The following is a 22,244-nucleotide window of genomic DNA, read 5'->3' as shown; positions in this document are numbered from 1 at the left end:
CCGCACACGTGGCAAGAAAACCCCACGCAGCAGTTTTTATCTGCCGCGCAGAGATTTCTTTAAAGCAAACGTGGGGAAGTCCTTTGCAGGCGGCTACAACTGGCCGCCTGCAAAGGACCTCCCCAGACTTGTTTTGAAGAGCATGGCTCTTCAAAGGGGGATTCCTTCCTGTGAGACCCTGTCCAGAAAATGTGGGGAGCGGCAGCGGAGCCCCGGGGCTGCTTCTGCTGCGACTGCTGGACTGTGGGGCTGGGAAGGGGGCAGGAAGAGCAGCGGGGGTGGCGGTGGCCGGCAGTGGCAGGCTGGTTCGCCTCCTCCTCCTCCAACAGCACTGCCGGATTTCCGCCCAACGCTGCGGGGGCGCCAGCGGGAGCTTTGGCGGCTTCACCTCAGCCGCAGCGCTGGGCAGCAAATGTGTTGGTGCTGTTGGAGGAGGAGGAGGAGGCGGCAGCAATAGCACCTGAGGACAGGACAAGAAGCAATGGAAACTTGTCAGAAGGAGACTCAAGCTGGAAATAAGGAGAAATCTGACAATAAGAATTAAAATCAATGGAATCTTAATTCATTTGCTACAGGTTTTCAAAAGACTGGACGGCCATTTGTCTCAGATGATATAAAGACTCCTGCCTTGGACAAGGGGCTGGACTAGAAGACCTCCAGTATCCCTTCTGATTCTATGATTTTAAAAACCACAAGCTTTTTACAGCTCGCTTGCAACTTTACCAAATTTAATTCAGCCATTTCCTTTTGTTATTAAATGGGTATTGCTAGTTCAATGCACATGCGCTCCACTTTTAAGATGCTGAAAAAATCCCCATGACCTGCAACAAAATTCATTCTTCCACTCTTATCTTGCCCTAACTTCTGATAGGTTCCTGAAATATAGATCTATAAAATTTAGTGAAAATATTTCTATCTATTTTAATACAGACTCGTAAAACAGATTGGGACAATGACATTAGTGCTCTGGGATAATAGCAGGTTTACTCTATTTGGATTTTCAGATAAAAGGTATCTTTTGTGCTAAGTTCTAACAATGTAGTTCTCTAATGTAACTATGAAACAGTCCAAATATATAATTCCCCTCAGGGAGGAATTCTGGGAGTTGAAGTCCACAAGTCTTAAAGCTGTCACGTTTGAAGACCCCTGGGGTTTTTTTTTCCCTAAAGGGTTAGGGGTGCAAGGGTCTTGTAACAACAGCTTTAAGACTTGCGTGCTTCAAATGCCAGACTTTCTGAGCCAACATTTTGGTTGCTAAGCAGGAGCGTTGTTAAGTGATACTGATATTATATAACACTTTTAATTAAGCGGGTACCTTGAATAAACATAACTTTGAGTTTCAAATAATACTGATTTTGTTGTTGTCTTAGGTGACATCTGTGAAAAAAATTCAGGTGCTCAGGCATGAAAATATGCCGCTCAAACACTATACTTTTCTGCTCACACTGAAAAAAAATTAGAGGGAACATTGCTCTGGACCCAGCCATTTTGCTCAGTCCAGTCTCCAACCTCCCCTTTGTAGGGAAGGTTGTTGAGAAAGTGGTGGCCTCTCAACTCCGACGGTCCTTGGATGAAGCCGATTATCTGGATCCCTTTCAGTCCGGTTTCAGGTCTGCTTACAGCACGGAAACTGCTTTGGTGGCGCTGATCGATGATCTCTGGCGAGCCAGGGATAGGGGTCACTCCTCTATCCTAGTGCTCCTTGACCTCTAAGCGGCCTTCGATACCATCGACCATGGTATCCTTCTGCGACGGTTGCGAGAGGTGGGGGTGGGAGGCACCGTTCTTCGGTGGTTCTCCTCCTACCTCTCGGACAGGTCGCAGTTGGTGTCGGTTGGAGGGCAGAAGTCGACCCCTAGGCCCCTCAATTATGGGGTGCCGCAGGGCTTGGTCCTGTCCCCCCTCCTATTTAACATCTACATGAAGCCGCTGGGTGAGATTATACACCGGCACGGGATTAAATACCATCAATATGCGGACGATACACAATTGTATATGTCCATCCCGTGCCAACTCAGTGAAGCGGTAGAAGTGATGTTCCAGTGCCTGGAGGCTGTCAGGGTCTGGATGGGAACGAACAAGCTTGCACTCAATCCCAACAAGACTGAGTGGCTATTGATGCTCCCTCCCAAAGATTGGCTAACTATTTCATCTCTCAGGCTGGGGGGTGAAATTATACACCCCTCAGAGAGGGCCCGCAATTTGGGAGTCCTCCTGGATCCACAGCTGGCGTTAGAACATCATTTGTCAGCTGTGACCAGGGGGGTCTTTGCCCAGGTTTGCCTGGTGCACCAATTGCGACCCTACCTGGACCGGGAGGCACTTCAGATAGTCACTCACACCCTCGTCACCTCATGACTGGATTATTGTAATGCGCTCTACATGGGGCTGCCCTTGAAGAGTGTTCGAAGACTTAGAGCTAGTCCAGAATGCAGTCGCGCGAGCGATTGTGGGTGCACCTAGGTACACCCACGTTACACCTATCCTCCGCGAGCTGCACTGGCTGCCCATTGGTCTCCGAACACACTTCAAGGTGCTAGTCATTACTTATAAAGCACTGCATGGCATCGGACCTGGGTACCTGAGAGACCGCCTCCTGCCAATTACCTCCCAAAGACCGATTCGATCGCACAGGCTTGGCCTTCTCTGTATTCCATCTGCCAGCCAATGTTGGCTGGCAACCCCCCCAGGGGAGGGCCTTCTCTGTTGCTGCTCCAGCCCTCTGGAACAAGCTCCCCATGGAGATCCGGACCCTTACTACCCTCCAGGCCTTCCGTAAAGCTACTAAATCCTGGCTGTTCCGGCAGGCTGGGGGCTGTTGAAGTATCCGGCCCCACTTCAATTGTGAATGTTGCTATATTTTTAAATTGTTGTATTGTGTTGTACTGCCTTATTTATCCCCTCTCCCTGTTTTATTGTAAGCCACCCGGAGTCCTTCGGGCATGGGCGGCATACAAAACCAATAAAACTCAAACTCAAACTCAAACTTCTATAGAAGAGGTTCCACAAATTTACAGTGCCGTTTAGAACCGGTTCCAGCTCCCTCCTCCCGCCAGTCCGCACATCATCAAGATGAAGAGCGAGAGGAGGAATTCTGGGAGTTGAAGTCCACAAGTCTTAAAGCTGTCAAGTTTGAATACTCCTGGGGGTTTTTTTCTAAAGGATTAGGGGTGCAAGGGTCTTGTAACTTGACAGCTTTAAGACTTGCCTGCTTCAAATGCCAGAGTTTCTGAGCCAACATTTTGGTTGCTAAGCAAGAGCATTGTTAAGTGAGTTTCACCACATTTTACAAGTTGGCCACGCCCACTCAGTCACATGGCTGGCAAGCCACTCCCACTCGGTCACATGGCCAGCAAACCACTCCCACAAAGCAGGCCACACCTACAGAAGAGGTTCTAAAAAATTTTGAAACCCACCACTGAACTCCACTCTCTATCAAGCAATCTTCCTTACTCTCTACACTAGTGGAAAACATAAGGCACCTGGCAGTCCAGGGTAGTGATCAGCTGCTGGAACTATTGCAAAATGATGGCTCCCTAGTGATCCATACTTCTCCCACCCTTCTGACATTCTGTAAACAGTGTGAAACCTGGTTGTTCCTCCAGGCCCTGGTCTGTGATAGAGGTTGAGCCCCTTGGGTTGCTCACCATTGACAGCTTCACTTTTATGGTTTTGTTCTAGTCAGTTGTCTAATATTTTTCTTGATATACATTATTTTCTTTAAATTGTGCTGGTTTGTGACTGTAAAAAGATTGAACTGAATTATTTTAATTATTCTATGTAAGTCACACAGAGTTGCTATAGAACTATTGTCCCTCTATGTCAGCAATGGCTAACCTTTTAGTTATCGCATGCCAAATGCGTGTGCACCCATAATGCAAACCCACATGCGACCCCCCCGTATGCCCCGTGCATATGCACCCTGCTCATGTTCCCCCCACGCGTGTGTGCATGACTCCCCACCCATGCACATGCAACCCCCATGCATATGCAGTCCACACACGCGTATGCAGCCCACACGAGCATGTGGCCACATGCATTTGTGCATTCCTGTGCGCATGCACGGGAATCTCCCACATGAGCCCTGGCCCCCATGCATGTGCGGCAGAGCCCCAAAACCAGCTGGCCGGTGGGAGGTGCGCGCACATGTGTGGCAGAGCTGAGCTGGGGCAACAGCTTGCGTGACCGCAGAAAGAGCTCTGCATGCCACCTGTGGCACATGTGCCATAAGTTGGCCATCACGGCTGTGTGCGCATGGTGCTTCTGCATCCTGGTATTTGTATAAGGTGGGTATCAGGGGTGGGTTTCAACCGGTTCGCGGCAGTCCCTGCGAACCAGATGGTCGGCGAACCCGGAAGTAAGTAACTTCCGGGAACGGCGAAGGGCCCACCCGCTCGTCTGCGCTCCTTACCGGTCTTTGAAGGCTTCTGTGCTTCCACGCAGGTGCATGGCACATACAGCGCCTGCGCGATTCTCCGTGAGCAGCTGGATGGCACATACAGCGCCTGCGCGATTCTCCGCGAGCAGCTGGAGCATCGCGCAGGAACTAAGACGCATGCGTGAACTGCGCACGTGCACAAGGACGCCGCCGGCCCTGTTCCAACTGAACCGCTTGGAACGAGATAAGCAACCCACCACTGGTGGGTATGCATTGCTTATAACTGACATTTCATTTTACTTCTTCAGCACCATTCAAAATAGCTTTTCTGCATGTACATTAGCACACGTGCTCTTTACATTTGCAGGCACTTAAAAAGTCCTTGAAAAAATTCAAATGATGGAGTCCCAAGTAGTATTAAGCAGGAAAAACAGCTCCCTGGTTTTTCCCCTTATCAGTTCTTATTTTGTCTGATAAAAGCAATTTGGCTCCTGAATTTTCCATCCAAAGATAAAGGAGCATTAGTGAAATGCTGATGAATGGATTGTGGTACTCTTGCACTTTTTAGTTATGAGGTTTTTCATTGCTGAATTCTTTCTCTTAGCAATCTGAAAGCTTCGTGGCGTCTTTCACATCGGTTAAGTCCTAGGGAAAATATTACTAAGAACTGTTCTCTTTTCTCAGTTTGGGGAAACTGGACAGCCAGGGAGGGCGCAGAATGACAGAAAGAATCCCCAGAGTGGAAGCACCCTCCACCAATTTCAGCAGTTAAGGGGGAAAATATGATAATTCAAAATAATTTTTCAAGCACTGTGAGAATAAGAGAGAAAAAATAGGAGAAAAACATTTCTGAGAATGTGCAAGAGAGATTTTGACACAGTCTTAGTTCTACCTACATCTATGTAAATCCATTATCATAAAAGGATTTGGAACATTCATAAATATTTCCAGCAGATGGCAATAAAGTCTAAAGAAAATGGCAAAAAAATGTGTCATAACTAACTACTGTCTGAGGTTTGCTATGGCTTGAATATTCTTCCACTCACCTCTCCTTTTACTGTTCCCTTCCCTATGTCTCTGCTTCTGACAACAGCTGTGTGCATAGATAATGCTCCTTTCTCCACATTTAATGTTTCATAAGGTCGTCTATGAGCCATAAAAACATACCTGGTGATAGCTAGGGTAGTCTTCAAGAAGCTACAGCTTTAATATAATTTATATTGTTACAAAAACAAAGTAACCCAGACAACACGATGTTTATTACGCACTAAATAAATGTAATGGTAAAAAATTAACAAAACCTTATTTTTTTAAAAAAAAGAAGCTACAGCTTTATTGTCATTTTCAGTTAAAAATAGGTAGGCATGTCAATTCACCCAATTTCAGCTTTTACCTTATACAGAGAAAAAATATTTCTTTTTTTCCCCACAGAAATTCTGTTAAAGTAAAAGTCTGTAGAAATTCTCAGTGATCCAGGTCATGGTTGTCCAAAAGGTGCTTTTAGGAGGCAACTGGACTTTCTTGTGGTCAAAAAAGTCCAGTTGCCTCCTTAAAAAGCATCTTTGGGTCTGCTCAAAGTAGTTATCGATTTTCTGCATTTGGAAAGAAACTAGCTTTTTCCTATTTAAATTTAGTTTTCAATATCTACAATAGAGCAATAGCTGATATGGACAGTTTACTTAGGCTTTAATAAATTTCACATTTTCTATATGTAGGCAATCCCCACTGTTTCTCCACCATGTGTGTGTATGTATGTGTGTATGTACATACACAAACACACAAACACTCTCTCACACACACACACACACAGAGAGAGAGAGAGAGAGAGAGAGAGAGAGAGAGAGGGAGGGAGGATTCTAATTTGTTTATTTTCTATTAACTAGCAAGCTAGGCTTTTAAACCCATTTTTTATCTTTAGAACAACCTTGTGAGATACAATATGTTGGAAAATGATTAACTCACAAAGCCTAGCAAACTATACAGCAGAATGGAGATTTGAATCTACCCAGCCCTAATCCAATGTTTTAATCTCTATGTCATATACAGATATTCAAAGCTATCTTGCTTTAAAATGGCAGATGCCACTAAGTTTATTTATTTATTTATTTATTTGACTTATATACCGCTTCATAGGGCTTTCAGCCCTCTCTAAGCGGTTTACAAATTTTTTAGCAAATTGAGTCAGCAACTTGCCCCCACAGTCTGGGTCCTCATTTCACCCACCTCGGAAGGATGGAAGGCTGAGTCGACCTTGAGCCGGTGAGATTTGAACCGCTGAACTGTAGATCACAGTCAGCTGAAGTGGCCTGCAGTACTGCACCCTAACCACTGCGCCACCTCGGCTCTTATTATAAGTTATCCAACCCATGCCCCCTTTTCCCATACACACACACACGTAAAAAAAGGCTTAGATCATCCAGACACACTCACGATTTTGGAGCCAGTGGACATTGCTGACCACATATATTTATATCATAAGTGGGAGGGCAATCAAAACTTCTAAAATATGTCTGGCTCCTTTAATAAATACCAGAGAGATGCCGTACTCATAAAAGTTCCATAGCACACATAGTCTCAATAAAGGTCGGATTGCTAGATTGGCACCGGGTAGAATAGGGCTCACTAAGAGTAACACAAGCAACACATTACAGCGTAGTGAAAGTGAGGGCAATTCAGCCTCCCAACCTGCCAGGGTGAGGACCAAAACAAGTTACTCTGTACATTATATAAAAGCACCTGATTGAAGCAGAATGATTGCATAGTAAAATCCTCCTCTGTAAGCACCCATTGGCTGGGTGCATACAACATACACACACACAAACACATGTGTGTATGTGTGTGTGTATATGTCTATATGTATATACATACACACACACACACACATACATACATACATATATATAGAGGGAGAGGGAGAGGGAGAGGGAGAGGGAGGGAGGGGGAGGGAGGGAGGGAGGGAGGGAGGGAGGGAGGGAGAGAGAGAGAGAGAGAGAGAGAGAGAGAGAGAGAGAGAGAGAGAGAGAGAGAGAGAGAGAGACTTTGAAAACCTCAGTTAATGAGCACAGTTTGTCTTGGTGACAAATTCCAGCTTCAGGAAATCCAGAATGGAAGCTATTTGGGTTTGGATGAGACCATATATTGTGAAGCTTTCTTTAACAGCTGCACATAATGGGAAAAACTGATAGTGAACATGTACTCATTAATGGAATTTTTTAGTTTTAACATACCCAGGATATTTTACGGGGCTATTGTAAGCTGATAGAGTAGCTGCTGGAGTGTCCCATACATCACCATGAGCTGTGTAAGAAAAGAGACAGAGGAAATTATCCAGTTCTTTAAAAAAAATGAGGAAAGCTAAATCTAACCAATGTGAACTTTGTAAAGTATTTCTTTCCTAGCAAGATTTATCTCTTTTTTTATAATCAAACACCTGTCAGCCAGTTGACTAGAATTCCCTCTTGCTCTCTATGCTAGAGAAGTAATCCTGAGCTTGTGTTCTCCAAGAAATCCACTTTTTAAAAATAAACTGAACATTTCAATTGGGTAACTTGAGAAAGAATTATTCTGGACATTTTTAAACTGTCAAGCCAAGCTTTTTATTGTAGCTAAAAGAATTTCAGAGTTTCAGTGGCCTCTTTTCCTGTCAGAAAAATGAAATAGATTGCCTGAGAGATAGGGGTTGGGTTGATATTTTGCATTAAGCCACCTAGGTTTCAGCCATGATTTCTTGAACAAGCCAAAACTAGCTGAGCTGATGCAACATTGTGACTTCGCATGGTGTGGAAACACAGCAGGGGTTGCATTTTCAGGTCACATTAAACCAAAATTGGACAATGTTTTGGTGGTTGGTAGCATGCTAAATTCAGGACAACTGAGAACTGAAGTGAGGAAACACATGATGATAAGACAATAGGCCATGTCATGCCCATACATAAAAGAACCGGACCTTTTTGATTCTCTTGGTTCAGAGGTGGGTTGTTCCCGATTTGGTCTGGTTCGGCTGAACCAGTAGGGGCAGCAGTGGGAGGCTCTGCCCACCCGCCCGGACGCTTCTGCACATGCACAAAAATGTTGTGTGCACGCACAAGCATGCACGCAAGTGCAAACAAACCGGTAGTAAACTGACTAGCAACCAGTGGTGAGTTTCAAATTTTTTTAGAACCTCTTCTGTAGGTGTGGCCTGCTTTGTGGGAGTGGCTTGCTGGCCATGTGAACAGGTGGGAGTGGCTTGCCGGCCATGTGACTGGGTCCGTGTGGCCAATTTGTAAAATGTGGTGAAACTCACTTAACAACGCTCTTGCTTAGCAACCAAAATGTTGGCTCAGAAACTGTGGCATTTGAAGCACGCAAGTCTTAAAGCTGTCAAGTTACAAGACCCTTGTACCCCTAACCCTTTAAAAAAAAACCAGAGGTGTTCAAACTTGAGAACTTTAAGACTTGTAGACTTCAACTCCCAGAATTCCTCCTCTTGCTCTTCATCTTGATGATGTGCAGACGGACGGGGGGGAGGGAGCTGGAACCCGTTCTAAACAGCACTGTAGATTTGTGGAACCTCTTCTATAGAAGAGATTGGAACTGGCAGGAACCCACCTGTGCTAGCAACCCACCACTATCCTGGTTCCTGTGAAAAATGGGGTGGTATTTTTTTTCTTTGTGATAAAGCTACAGCTATTGTCATTCAGAAGTGTGAAAACCAAAACATGGTGATTTTTAACAACTGTGGCCAAAAGTGATGCTTTGAGTCACCCAGAAAAATATTCTTTTAATAAAATGAACAAATTGAGGTTTTCATGCCATCCTGGGTTTTCAAAGCCTATACCTGCATGAAACCTTAAGGGTGGTTTAGTGGCAAAACACCTGCTCATTGCTCACAAGTGCTGCTTCCAATGTGCCCATCCACGGCCTACCGGTAATTCTCCACACTTAGTCTAACATGTATCTATGGCTCCCTGCAGCTCAAGGAAATCACAGATCAAAGGTGTAACTTGTTTTATTTGTTTACAGTGCCAGAGTTCCTTTCTTCTTTCCTTTTTTTTTCTCCTTTTGGTGGATGAAGTCAGAATGTGATGTTTGTACATCATGCTAAATTTGGCTTGCTAAGCCTAGCTTGTTCCTGACCACATTTACAGCTATGTTTGCAAAAGTATTTTTTCTCCTTGTCAGTTACTTTCCTTTGAAACTTAACACTTCTCTGCTTTTAACACAGGCTGCTACTTATGCACTAGAAAGAAACAAGGACACTGTATAGCATAAACGTGTATATTCCCATGTGCACATAAATGTAACAGTGTGAATTGGTAAATAACTAATATAACTTGAAGACATATTGCATATAATACACAGTGGCAGAAGAAAGCTTCATAACCAGATACTAGGAGGAATCTGTGCAGAAGAAAAGTAGACACCTTAAGTTGTGCTGTTCCCATGCTGTTTTCCTAGCAATGTTGTAAAAGTGGTTTGTTCAGAATGTTTTTTCCACTTTCCAATATAGCCAAGACAAACAGTATGGTATAATGGCTATGGCACCAGGCTAGAAACTAATAGACTGAATTATTGTCCTGCCTTAGGACTGACATGGGCCAGTCTCTCTCTCTCAGCCCTGGCATGAAGGTAATAGCAACTCACATTTATAATTTGCCAGGTTAAGTGCAGGAACATGTCCAGGCAGTCACCAAAAGTCAAAACTGAGTCAAAAGCAGAAAAAAATGTTTAGCCAATAGCCCTGAAGTTCTAAGCAATCGTCATCCAAATGCTAACCAAAGGTAACCTTGTTTAGCTTCAGTGCCCTATATATTGAAGTGACAGGGTTATTTTGCCCAATATCACAAGTCTTCTAATTGCAAAAGAGAAGAAAAAGCTTTGATCTAATTGGGTCAGAAGTTCATTTATGAGTCAAAAGATTGGCAAGGTTTGTCACTTTTCACCAACTACTGAAAGCATGACTTCAAAGGACATAAAACTGCAAAGGTTTTCATTTCATGACGAATGAGATAACCCACATGCAGTACATGTGTTTTTCATTTATAGAGCATAGAACATGGAATCATAGGGCTGGAAGAGACCTCAGAGGTTTTCTTAGTCCAACCCCCTGCTCAAGGCAGGAGCACTACCACTAACACTTAGACTTACAGTATATACCACTTCAGAGAGCTTTACAGCGCTCTCTAAGTGGTTTACAGAATCAGCATATTGCCCCCAACAATCTGGCTCCTCCTTTTACTGACCTGGGAAAGTGAGTCAAACTTGAGCTGGTTAGAATCGAACTGCTGGCAATGAAGAGTTTACAATACTGCATTGTAATCACTGTGGCACCTCGGCTCCTATAAGGAGGCCTTACAACACCCAGTCAAATTATTTTTACGAGTTTTTTAAATTTTGATTTTGTGATCGAATGGAAGACAACAATTATCTTGATTAAACTAGGACATCCAATAGAAAAGATATATGGCATTTATCATTTACAGGACCAACCTTTTGCTATGGAAACACTGGAGCTCTATGGATCCTTGCAGAACACAATTTCCCATTTGTAGGAACATCTGCTTCACCCACTCCTGGCTCATGTACTCTCCCACCCAGAAGTCATTTCACAGCAGTTCTAGATTGTTTAGTGGGAGCTGTCAAGGTGCAAAGGCCCCAATGCCAAATAATATAACCCCCCCCCCCAATGTCTGGGTATTTCTGGGTTATCTTTTGGTCATCTGGAGTGAATTTATGACCTTAAACAGCATTCACAATAGTGAGATCACTTTGAAATGGCTTTTGAAACTTTGGGGGAAGATGATAGTGATAGAGCCAGGACTTGTTTGACTTTTAAAGATTGTTTGTGTATGCGTGTGTGTATCCCCAGGCATTTTTTCTTCCTTTACAGAGTAGTTTTAAAATGTAAAATATTTACTGCTAGATGTAGAAAGAGTACAGAAAATGTCAAATATAATTTGTGTAAGCAAGTTAAAGTGATGTATAAAAATGGTTCATTCTAAATTTATGAAAACATGGGTAGTCTAGACACACTAGGAAGTGATTTTGGAAATGTGATGTAATCATGATAAAAGGAACTGTAATTCTCTAGTCTATAATCTAGCTTTCCCAATTGAGAAATACAAAGATTTGCCTTTGTATTCAGAATCCTATCTTCAACTCTGGTCACTAAACTTCAGAAGGTTTTCTCAGCTTTACCCTATATAGAGAGTTGCAATATTTATGACATTTCCTTTTCTTCCCTTCCCTTCCCACCTTCCCTTTCTTTCTTTCTTTCTTTCTTTAAAAAATACAATTACACTAACATTTTTAGTGAACATGTCTGTGATAAGAAACCAGCAAAACAAATAGTAGGAGAAGCCTGGCAGTTATTATAAGAAAACAGACATCTACACCCTTCTAAATTTCAGCCCCTTTTCTTGGCAAGATTTTTTTGACGTAGTTTGCTCTGGCTTCTAGATGGTGACAGATTGGGGAAGACTGACTTAAAACTAATGGATTAAAGAGAGAAGCAACTTGGAATTAAGGAGACACTTCCTAACAGTGAGAACAATTAGGCAGTGGAGCATCTTGTCTTCAGAAGTTGTGGATGCTTCATCACTGGAGGCTTTTAAGAAGAGACTGGACAGCCACTTGTCTGAAACAATATAGGGTCTCCTGTGTGAGCAGGGCGTTGGACTAGAAGACCTCTAAGGTCCCTTCCAGTTCTATTCTGATTGATTGACTCGGTAACTCAGTTAATTGTCCGTATTGATAGTCCATAATGATCTGTATGCCAAATCTGGCGCATGAGAAACGCAGTAACAACTGGGGAAGCTGCCCTTCTAGCATAATTCTTCGCATATTTACTTAGGGATGAACCCAATTGAAGCTATTCCCTTCCTCCCAAGTTTTTTTTAATGAGTTTTATTATTATTTATAGGCCGCCCTTTTCCCTGAGGGGACTCAGGGCGGCTTACAAAATATAGGGGAGGGGATACAAAACAGTAAACATGAAACAATACATGAGTAAAAATAATACACAACATTCATTCATCATTCGGGTGGGGACAGATTATGATCTTTATCCCCAGGCCTGACGGGATAGCCAGGACTTGAGGGCTGTGCGGAAGGTCTGGAGGGTGGTGAGGGTACGAATCTCCACGGGGAGGTCGTTCCAAAGGGTCGGAGCTACTACTGAAAAGGCTCTCCTCTGTGTGGTTGCCAGTCGACACTGACTGGCAGATGGAACTCGGAGGAGGCCTAATCTATGCGATCTAATAGGTCGCAGGGAGGTAATTGGCAGGAGGCGGTCTCTCAAGTACGCAGATCCACTACCATGAAGGGCTTTATGGGTGGTAAGTAGCACCTTGAAGCGCAAACCAAGAGTCCCAAAGGTGCTTTTTTTTCCCCAAGAAGCAACTGGGCTTTCTGTTTTTTCTTTGAAGACGTTTTGCTTCTCATCCAAGAAGTTTCTTCAGCTCTGACTGGATAATGGGAAAAAGAAAAAAGGAAAAATAGGAAAAAATAGAAAGCCCAGTTGCCTTTTGAAAAAAAGCACCATTGGGACCATCATGACCCGGATGACTTGAGAATCTCCATAGACTTTCTCCCAATAGCGCACGGCCTGAGATGCCACCCCGACGCCCCCGCTTTCGAGAAAAGGAAGCGACTCCCCACGCCCACCTTGGGTCCTCCACCTGCCTTATTCGAGCCAGGGGTGCCCCGCCTTCTTTGCCTCTCCGCCTATGGGGAGGAGATTCCACCCCTGGTTACTTTCCCAGGTAGGAGTGCTGGAGTCTTCCTGTTTAGTTGCCGCTGTGTGGCCGGCCGCGCTCTTTTTGCTGCGGGCGGGAGATCAGGAAAGGAAGGGAGAGGCGCTCCGGAGTCTGGGGCGGACGATGGCTGCGACCTCGTGGCTCCTTCTCCTCTCGCTCGGTTGCTTCCTTATTTGACAGTTAACTGCGACCGGGTTGGTTTGATCCGTTGGCGTTGACGCCCTCTTCGACCGGCGACACGCTTAAAGCCAGGGCTACTGCTGCTGCTGCTGCTGCTGTGAGCGGTGGATCTTGAGCGGGCAAACCCGGGAGAGGATCAAAAAGCGAGGAGGAGAGCGAGTCAGCCAGAACGGCTTCGCCTCGCCGTCTCCGGACCGCCGCCGTTCACGCGGGCAAAAAGGGAGAAATTCACTTTCTCCCGGGCGTCGGAAAGTATCGGGAAGTGCCGGAGCTCGGTGAGTGACGCCTCTCCTAGTTTTGTTTGCCTTCTTCCTGCCGACGATGCTGGGTGATTTGCGTGGTTTCTCAAGCTTAGTTTCGCGAGGGAGACTCCGCTCTACCGGCAACCCACTGCCTTTCGTTCCCACCCCCCGACCCACGAGCCTGTTATCCTGTCGCCGCGTTAAACTACAACGCCCATCATCTTCATCCAGAGTGTGGGTCAAGGCTGCTCTGCGCCCCAACCCCCCCCCCTCGCCGCCTTTCTGGGAGAACCCGCTATTGCAGATAAGACTACAGTATTGCAACATAGGTTTTTGCTGCTTTCCTGTTCCTTGTCAGTTCAAGTCTTTAGTTTTTCTATTCCCCAACTCAGTTTTCCATCCCAGTGATTAATCTGTAGATTTTGCCGACCGGTTTTCTCTCCCTCTCTCCCTCTCTCTCTCTCTCCTTTTTTCTAAGTTACCGATCAGAATGCAGCTACTTCCAATTGATGAAAATAGTTTGTAATGAGTTGTAAATGCTACAGTATTTACTCATCGTTTTAAGTAAGGTTGAAGTTAGTGGAGTTCAATGGAGTCAAAGTGCAAAGGACTCCAGACTTTTTAGGGGGTTGGTTCATTGTTTACAGATTAGACCTCAAGAGTTCTTGAGGACCTTTGTTGGTGGTTATATTTTCCTCCTCAACGTTTCTCCCTAGTGAAGCTGTGCGTGGGTGAATTAAATGTGTGGAAATGTATGAGTGTCTTCAGGTTGAGGCCCACCAAAATAAGCATGGTGATTGTGGTATTAAAGACTAATTTCTGTCTGCATTTGATAATCTTGGGTACCACATATGCTGTTTTAGTTACAGCAGCCAACATATTTAACTTTTGGAAATTGCTACAAGTGAAAGAGAAGATACTGTAGTACAGTACTTTAGGTTGTCTGGCAGTATTTTTCAAGAGAACATGGAACAAAGTATCCACTGTGTAGAGGGGACAATGATGTAATATTTTACGGCTGCCATCCCATTGTTAAAGTGCCTATTATGTACCATATAGCTCTTATTTAACATTTTTGTGCTTTTACGTTTTATTTACATTATAGTTCCAACTGCCCTATCTTTCAAAGGGAAACAATTCAAAAACAAATTACTAAAACTATTTAGTAAAAATATTACTAAAACTAAGGGCCTCAGCTCAGAGGAAAATGCAATCTTAAATGTAGGGGACATCTAGAATAATTTGTATAACACCATATAATAAAATATCAACCATAATTGCTGGGCAAAAATATACAACCCACTTGATTTTTTGTGAATTCATAATATAGTTTGTTTTGTCGTTGCATGTTGTGTTAAAATACAGTGCTAACTTGTTACGCTTGTCTTATAGTGTGTTGTACAAACACAACTTTAGAGAGGGAAACATGATATAAGCCCTGATAAGCAAAAGGTTATAAATCATACAATGTGAATTGAAACTGCTTATTTTTTCCTGCTTAAAACACTGAAACTCAAGGCTATCTGATTAAATTATATATGGTTTATTCAAGACCTGATTCAAGGAGATCTATATCTAAAGTAAGTTTGTAATTTATTCATGATTTTAGTTAACAGGATTCTTATTGAGGAAATGCTGGTGCTCTCATCACAGATGCGGTATTTGGTGCCCAATTACAAATGTAGTTATCAGCACAAGGAAAGGGCCACAACCCCCCCCAAAAAAATATCCATTTTGAGAATGTGTCCAACAGCACCTGCTTCATGTGTTAAGCTGCATTCTAGTTTAGCATGATTTTGTGAACAGGGTGAACATTCTCTGCTGATTTAAGGGACTGAGTTCAAGGAAATGAGGCATTATTATTGCACCGTAGAGGAGATTGAAATATAAATATAAAATGTATATATAGGGCTGTAAAAGAAAGGGCCGTATTGCCAAAATGACAGAATTCCTGTCTTCCAGTGGAAAGTGGTGTTGGAAAAATACCACAATGAACTAATTAAAAAGAGAGAATATGGATTCAGACAGTTCAAACTTTGGGAGGAGAAAGGGGGGGGGAACAGAGTTGAATTTGTCCTGTGAGAGGTTCATAGCCCAAAGGAAGACTTTTTTTATGATGGCCTGTGAACACCACTAGACACAGAAATTATGAACTCGCTTTATACAAATTTCAGAAATTCATTCTGAACTTGCCCCTTTGGGTGTGAAACGGGACATATTTATGGGATAGGCATATGGATTTTCTTTTATGTCACACCACTTGACATTCCAGTACACACTTCCATCAGTGAGACTTTTAACATTGGAATAACACAGCTTTATAGCCATAACGAAGGAACTGTTGTTTGGCAGTCAAAGACAAAATTCTCTGGTTAGTATAAGCTGCCTTCCCCCTTTTTTCCACTACAGAAAGATAAATGGGTAGACAGTTGCCTAGCCATGGAGAAGCCTTACAGTACTAAGAAATGAATTCCTGGAATAGGAGAATGAGAAGAGAAAGCTGTTGTGGTAAAACAGGGACAGCTTTTTTCCTTATGCCCATCACTCTGTTGAACACTTGATTCTTGTAGTTAATGTCATACAGAGACATTAGACAAAAAAACTTAGTATTTTGTCTAATGTCTATGTGTGTCTGTGTGTGTTAACTCATAGGGTGAGGCTGCGGTATTATTTTTCCCTTTTATTGTTTTAGTTCCCCTTTTTGGGGGGCTGTATACTTTAATATTACTCTATTCTGTTGTTTTGAAAGTACATTGAGTGCTTCTGTACTAGAGACACATTCCTTGTGTGTCTAACCACAATTAGCCAAATAAATAAAGTATGATAAAGTAAGGCAAGTGAGTTGATTATTTGTTGACTTTTGAAGTATCATGTTTCTTCTCCTCCCATGACAAGGGAAAAACCTCAAAATGGCTTGCTGGTCAGTTTAATAGCTGATTCCAAAAAAAATTCTAAATGATGGATATATTGAAAGCATAATGTGGTATTAAGGTTCACCAACTCATGAAATTTAGATAATATGAATTATTATTGTATTCCTGAATATGAGGTACGGGGAGCAGCTGAAGCTGGATTGGCTGGCCAAATTCCCACATGCCAGTGTGGGGGAATGATAAAGAGCCCCTTGTGTAAATCTTGACTACTCAGCAAGAATATGGCACTGATTTAAACTCAGCCCAAGAGTGTCTTTTAATGTACATTATATAAATTGGTGCAAATATCATGATATTTGCATCAATTTGCATACTGAGGTGATTAAATAAATGATGTAAGTTGCCAGCGGCTGCTGTAAAATTACACCAATTTAACTGCCTAATCCAAACTACTGACTCATCCGTTACTTTAGGGCACAATTAGGATGGAAATTGGGTCTGTTAAATGTGAGGTTTGTAGCATGGGGTCCTGCTAAACTGAGGCTTTACTGTATTACAGATGTTGTACATTTTCCATCTCAGATAGTCAAGAAACCACCTTTGGGATTTATTGTTATGGGAATATAGGATTACAAAAAGAGAGAGAGAATCTGATCCGCAGGCTGCCCTGTCTTGCTTTAAATCTAGAAGTTAGATTTAAATTTCGTTGTATTTAAGTACAATGACAATAAAGATTATACTTATACTTATATTACCATTTTTAGTAATAGGTGAAATAGGTGAAAAGTATATAGGACAGTCCAAGTGATATTTTTTTCCAGTCTTTACTGAAACAGAATTGGCCCAGCAGAAAACAGGGCTTTGCATATCTTGTTCAACTACACAAAATATCTTAGTTTCATAAAACACGGGCAGCATACAAATAGAGGCAGAGTAAAATAGTATTTTATCCAGAAAAGATTCAGAAAGGAGTGACCTGAAACAGCCATGTGATTTTTAGAGGCTATTTTAGGGCACAATTTGCATGGAATTTGGGTCTGTGGAATCCAGCTGTTCAGGGAATGTTTTGAACTTCAAGTTAAGTCTTGAAAATCTCTGGCATCACAACCATACAGTTAGCAACTGTCTCAAGGATGAACAGAGTTAAAACTCTTATATCATTCCCTACCGTTGTTCTTCTGAAAGAACAGTTTTGCCTTGGTGTCGGGAAACCTGCTGGCCTTAGAATAATTGTGGAGATCAACCAGTGAAAGTAATTTGCTTTGGGATTAGTTTCATTGAGCTGTATATTTTGCCTAGGAAAAAATGATTACTGTATGCCCCTTTTATAAGAGCCGAAGTGGCGCAGTGGTTAGAGTGCAGTATTGCAGGCCACTTCAGCTGACTGCTAACTGCAGTTCGGCGGTTCAAATCTCACCGGCTCAAAGGTTGACTCAGCCTTCCATCCTTCCGAGGTGGGTAAAATGAGGACCCAGACTGTGGGGGTGATATGCTGACTCTATAAACCGCTTAGAGAGGGCTGAAAGCCCTATGAAGCGGTATATAAGTCGAACTGCTATTGCTATTGCTATTAAAGAAAAAGTGGAGAAAACAGTATCCAACGCTAACAAGGAGTTCCATCTTAGTCACTCCCTCAGTTTAAAAGTATGTCCAGTATTATAAATGGTTTTCTACCACACTAAGACATATCCTTCAGAGCTAAGTTCACTCTCGGTGTTATCTTTGACTGTTGCCTTTTGTTCTCACAATAGAATTGATGCTAGAAGATGGTTATACAAAACCTACCATTTGCAGTAATTACTTAAGAATTTCAAGGTGGAATCTAACTTGTAATTGTGACTTAAAAGTCAAAAGGCGTTACAAATTCCAGACTGATAACAAATGTTTGATATTGTCTAGCATCAGTTATCTAAACTCATTTTTGGATCAAAACATGGGAATTTCCTGAACAGAAAATCTTCATATCTCTCTGTGTCTCTCCAATAGGTAGGGCTTTCAAATCTGGGATGCCGGAATCGAGACAATTGTGAAGACATCACTGTTTTCTCTATTTCTCTGTTGTCATGTAGTAGCTATTTAGATCAGATCTGGTACTGGTGTTAGAGCTCCCTCCCACTCCAGCAGGTACCAGAAGAAAGAAAAGGAAGGCAATTTGGTCATTCCTTCTTTTTCCTCCAACATCACTTGTAATGGTGTTTTGAAGAGTTCTTGGTCTATCCAACTTAGCTCTCTGGTGATGTAGGGAGCCACAGGGACAAGCCTGCTTTCCAAGGTTTTCCTTCTTCCAGTGCTATTTGCCACTCTGTGTGGCATGCCAAAGAATTATCACTATCTATAAAAGTCCTTGGCTGCAGAAATGAGCAAGATAAGTCAAAGGAACTTTTTGTTTGTTTATTTGTGTGGCAGCTGAAGAATTTATTTTAAAGCTAAAGCAGTTGCAGAATTTCATCAGAGAAATTGCTCCAGCTCTGCTTCTAACGAGCAAACATTTTCCACCTTAGATATGCAAAGATTTCCTATTTCTTTCTCTTTTCCCTCCCTAGGAAGGGAATCTCTTACTTTGGGTTGTTCTAATCAACACAACTGACCCTTCAGCAAAACTATTGACTATTGATCAGATTCGTTTGTTGTAAAATGGGAGGAGTACCAAAGAGATGGTATAAAAAAAACCATGAGATGAATTGTCTCAGAAATATTTTTGCTAGCTCCTCTCGGTCTTTTTTTGAAGAGTTCTATTACTGTGATCTTAAAGCTGTTGTAGACAGTATCTTATGTGAAACAAAGGTCACATCCTTTGCCATATTTTCCTCCTATTGCAAAGCTGAGACAGGAAATGTTATCTTCAAACTTGCTAACCCCCACAACATTCCCATATCTGTAGTTTGTGTTGCTTTAATGCTCAATATACCAAGGCACAGTTTCCCAATTATGGCAATTTTCAAATTCTGTGAATTTCAAATCTCAGAATTCCACAGCTGGCATGACTATTGATGAAAATTCTGGGTGTTGGAAGTCTGCAAGTTGGGAAGCTCTGTAAGGTGTCTGATTATTTATGTAACCTGAAATTCCCATTCTATCCTGTTACAAGCCTTTTCCAGTTGGCATGCATAATGCACTGGTTACTCTTTCAGTAGCACTGAGGTTTTATTTCATTACTTGTAGCAAGTTCATATTTCCATGTTTTGCATGCTATTTAGTGGTTTAGCAGCAGAATTGCAGCCATTTGAGTGAAATAACCAGACATTAATGATAAAGATATGGATAAAGTGTTATCAATATGGAGATAGCCTGTAGCTTCTTCTCTAGCCTTACAAAGGTAGTAGAAACTCTGAATAGGGATTTGGGAGCAGCTTGGGGGGAGAGTGAAGAGAAGCAAGCCGGAATTTAATCAGGAGGACAGAAGAGTTGATAGAAAAATCTGCTGACCTGGATGGAGATGTACAGCTTTCTCTGAATTTAGTGGCACTCCTTTCTAAGAGCATGATACAATTTGAAAGCTCTCATGAACTCTGTGCTTTTCATAGAAGCCATGTGGCCAATATGCCTTTTAACAACTTAATCTGATCTCTTAGTTTAAGCCTTAAGTGGAGAAATCTTGATACCAGAGGTGGCATTCAGCAGGTTCTGACCAGTTCTGGAGAACCGGTAGTGGAAAATTTTGAGAACCAGTAAATACCACCTCTGACTGGCCCCTCCCCCATCTATTCTCTGCCTCCCAAGTTCCAGCTGATCAGGAGAAAATAGGGATTTTGCAGTATCCTTCCCCTAGAGTTGGATGGGAATGGAGATTTTACAGTATCCTTCTCCTGCCACACCCACCAAGCCACGCCCACAGAACCTGTAGTAAAAAAAATTGAATCCCACCACTGCTTGATACCATATGTCCTAACTAAATATTTGACTATTATAATAAATATGATTGTCCAGAACTATATTTAGAACAGGATCTACAACCAAAACACTTGTTGGACACGTATGTATTCTAGACCAAAAATGTTCTAATTTAAGGGATTGGTATTATCTTCCAAACTCTTAGATGATTTTGTGCTGTTTATCTCAAGGGTAGTCTAATCTACAAGAGTCTGCCTGGGCTTTAGGATCAATATCTGACTGCTCTTGCCTGTGTATATCTTATCTAGTTTCCCAATAATTAGGAACATTTTGAAGACTTGCTTATTTCTAGATACATTTGATTCGGATGCAGAGAAAGGCTAATCTATTATTTATAATAGAAGCTGCATTTCAGCAAATAGTATAAATCAGTCAATCTTGATTATACTTCAGAATAGCCTTCACTGTAATCAGCATAATGACTAAATTCTTGCTCTTAGAAATGGTTTTAGGGAGGGTTTGTAAATAAGTGGCTTTGCGTGAAATAAATCTTGAGCTTCAAGGTCTCTAGTATGCTTAAGCAGAGATAACAAAGCTGAAACTTGGAGATCTGCAGTCAGTCAATAGGAAAGAAGCAGTTCAGATCTGGTTCGATTGATCATGGGAGGATGGGATTTTTTGGAAAAAAAAATACCCCAGTAAGGAATGGAAACAGGATTCACTGACCAATGATCAGAAGCCCCCCCATTTGAAAACACTGTTTTGCTTATACTTACCTTTTCATAAGTTGGTTCTCATTCTGATATCTTCTTGCTAAATTTTTAATAAATTAAAAACATGGTAACAACGATATGTATCTTCCTAATATCTTTTTTTTAAATCAGCCTGATAACTAAATAAATCCATCATTAGAATTTTTCTAACATCCAGTCCACCACCCTGAAATGTAAGACTGTAAGTTCCATGTTGTTCATTCTGGAGTGACAGAGAACAATTCACAGCCACTTTCTGTGTGACGGCCCCTCAAGTACAAACAGTCCTCGACTTACAGCCATTTGTTTATGACGGTGGTGAAAAAAGTTACAACCAGTAAGCTCCCACTTATAACCATCATAGAATCCACATGGTCACAGGATCAAAAATCAGATGTTTGGCAACAGGCATGAATTTACACTGAGTGCAGCGTCCCTGGATCACATCCCTCTTTGTAACCTTCCCACCTGTCTTGCGACAAGCAAGGTCCCTAGGGGAAGCTAGATTTGCTTAAGAACATGATTCATTTAACAGCCACAGTGATTCGCTGAACATTCTTGGCAAAACAGATTGGAAATTTGCCTCCAGAAGTTGTGAATGCTCCAACACTGGAAGTTTTAAAGAAGAGATTGGTCAACTATTTGTCTGAAATGGTGTAGGGCTGTGATGGCAAACCTATGGCATGCGTGCCATAGGTGGCATGCAGACCCCTCACTGTAGGCACACTAGCTATCACCCCAGCTCAGCTCCACCATGCATATGCGCATGCCTCCCACCAACCAGCTGGTTTTGGGATCTCTGCCATGCAGGAGATGTGCGCACATGTGCCCAAATGTGCAGGGTCATGTGTGCATATGTGGGGAGGGGTGCATGTAGGGGGTGGCATGTGCATGATCTGGGAGTGGGGGGTTGCGCGCATATGCTCAGGGGGAGGGTGGACACAGGGGGGTCACACTGAATGTGAGGTGGGTGCCAGGGAGGGTCACACACACATTGCATTATGGGGGGGGCGCTTTCAGCATGCGACGATAAAAAGGTTAGCCATCGCTGGTATTGGGTTTCTGAGAAGAGATTGTTATTCTATTCTGTTCTAAAATTGGGTGCAATTCACTGAAGAACCATCTCACTTAGCAACAGAAGTTCCGTTCCCAACTATGATTGTAAATTGAGGACTACCTGTATTTGAATGTGGACATCACCTAATATGCTAAATGAGTCAATAAAATTCAGCACTGCTGTGAATCTGTGT

The 22,244-nt window shown here is 42.5% G+C and overlaps 1 protein-coding gene across 1 annotated transcript in view; it reads left to right on the top strand.

Moving 5' to 3' along the window:
* The first annotated feature begins 13,093 nt into the window (after positions 1-13,093).
* RHBDF2 (rhomboid 5 homolog 2) overlaps positions 13,094-22,244 on the top strand; it is a 96,673-nt gene continuing 87,522 nt past the window's right edge. The window contains exon 1 of the mRNA XM_032211259.1: positions 13,094-13,571. The gene's annotated coding sequence lies outside the window, so the exon portion shown is untranslated. The remainder of the gene's footprint in view (positions 13,572-22,244) is intronic.

The sequence above is a fragment of the Thamnophis elegans genome, chromosome 2 (genome assembly GCF_009769535.1).
Source record: "Thamnophis elegans isolate rThaEle1 chromosome 2, rThaEle1.pri, whole genome shotgun sequence".
Lineage (NCBI taxonomy): Eukaryota > Metazoa > Chordata > Lepidosauria > Squamata > Colubridae > Thamnophis > Thamnophis elegans.
This window is presented reverse-complemented; position numbering and strand designations above follow the sequence as displayed.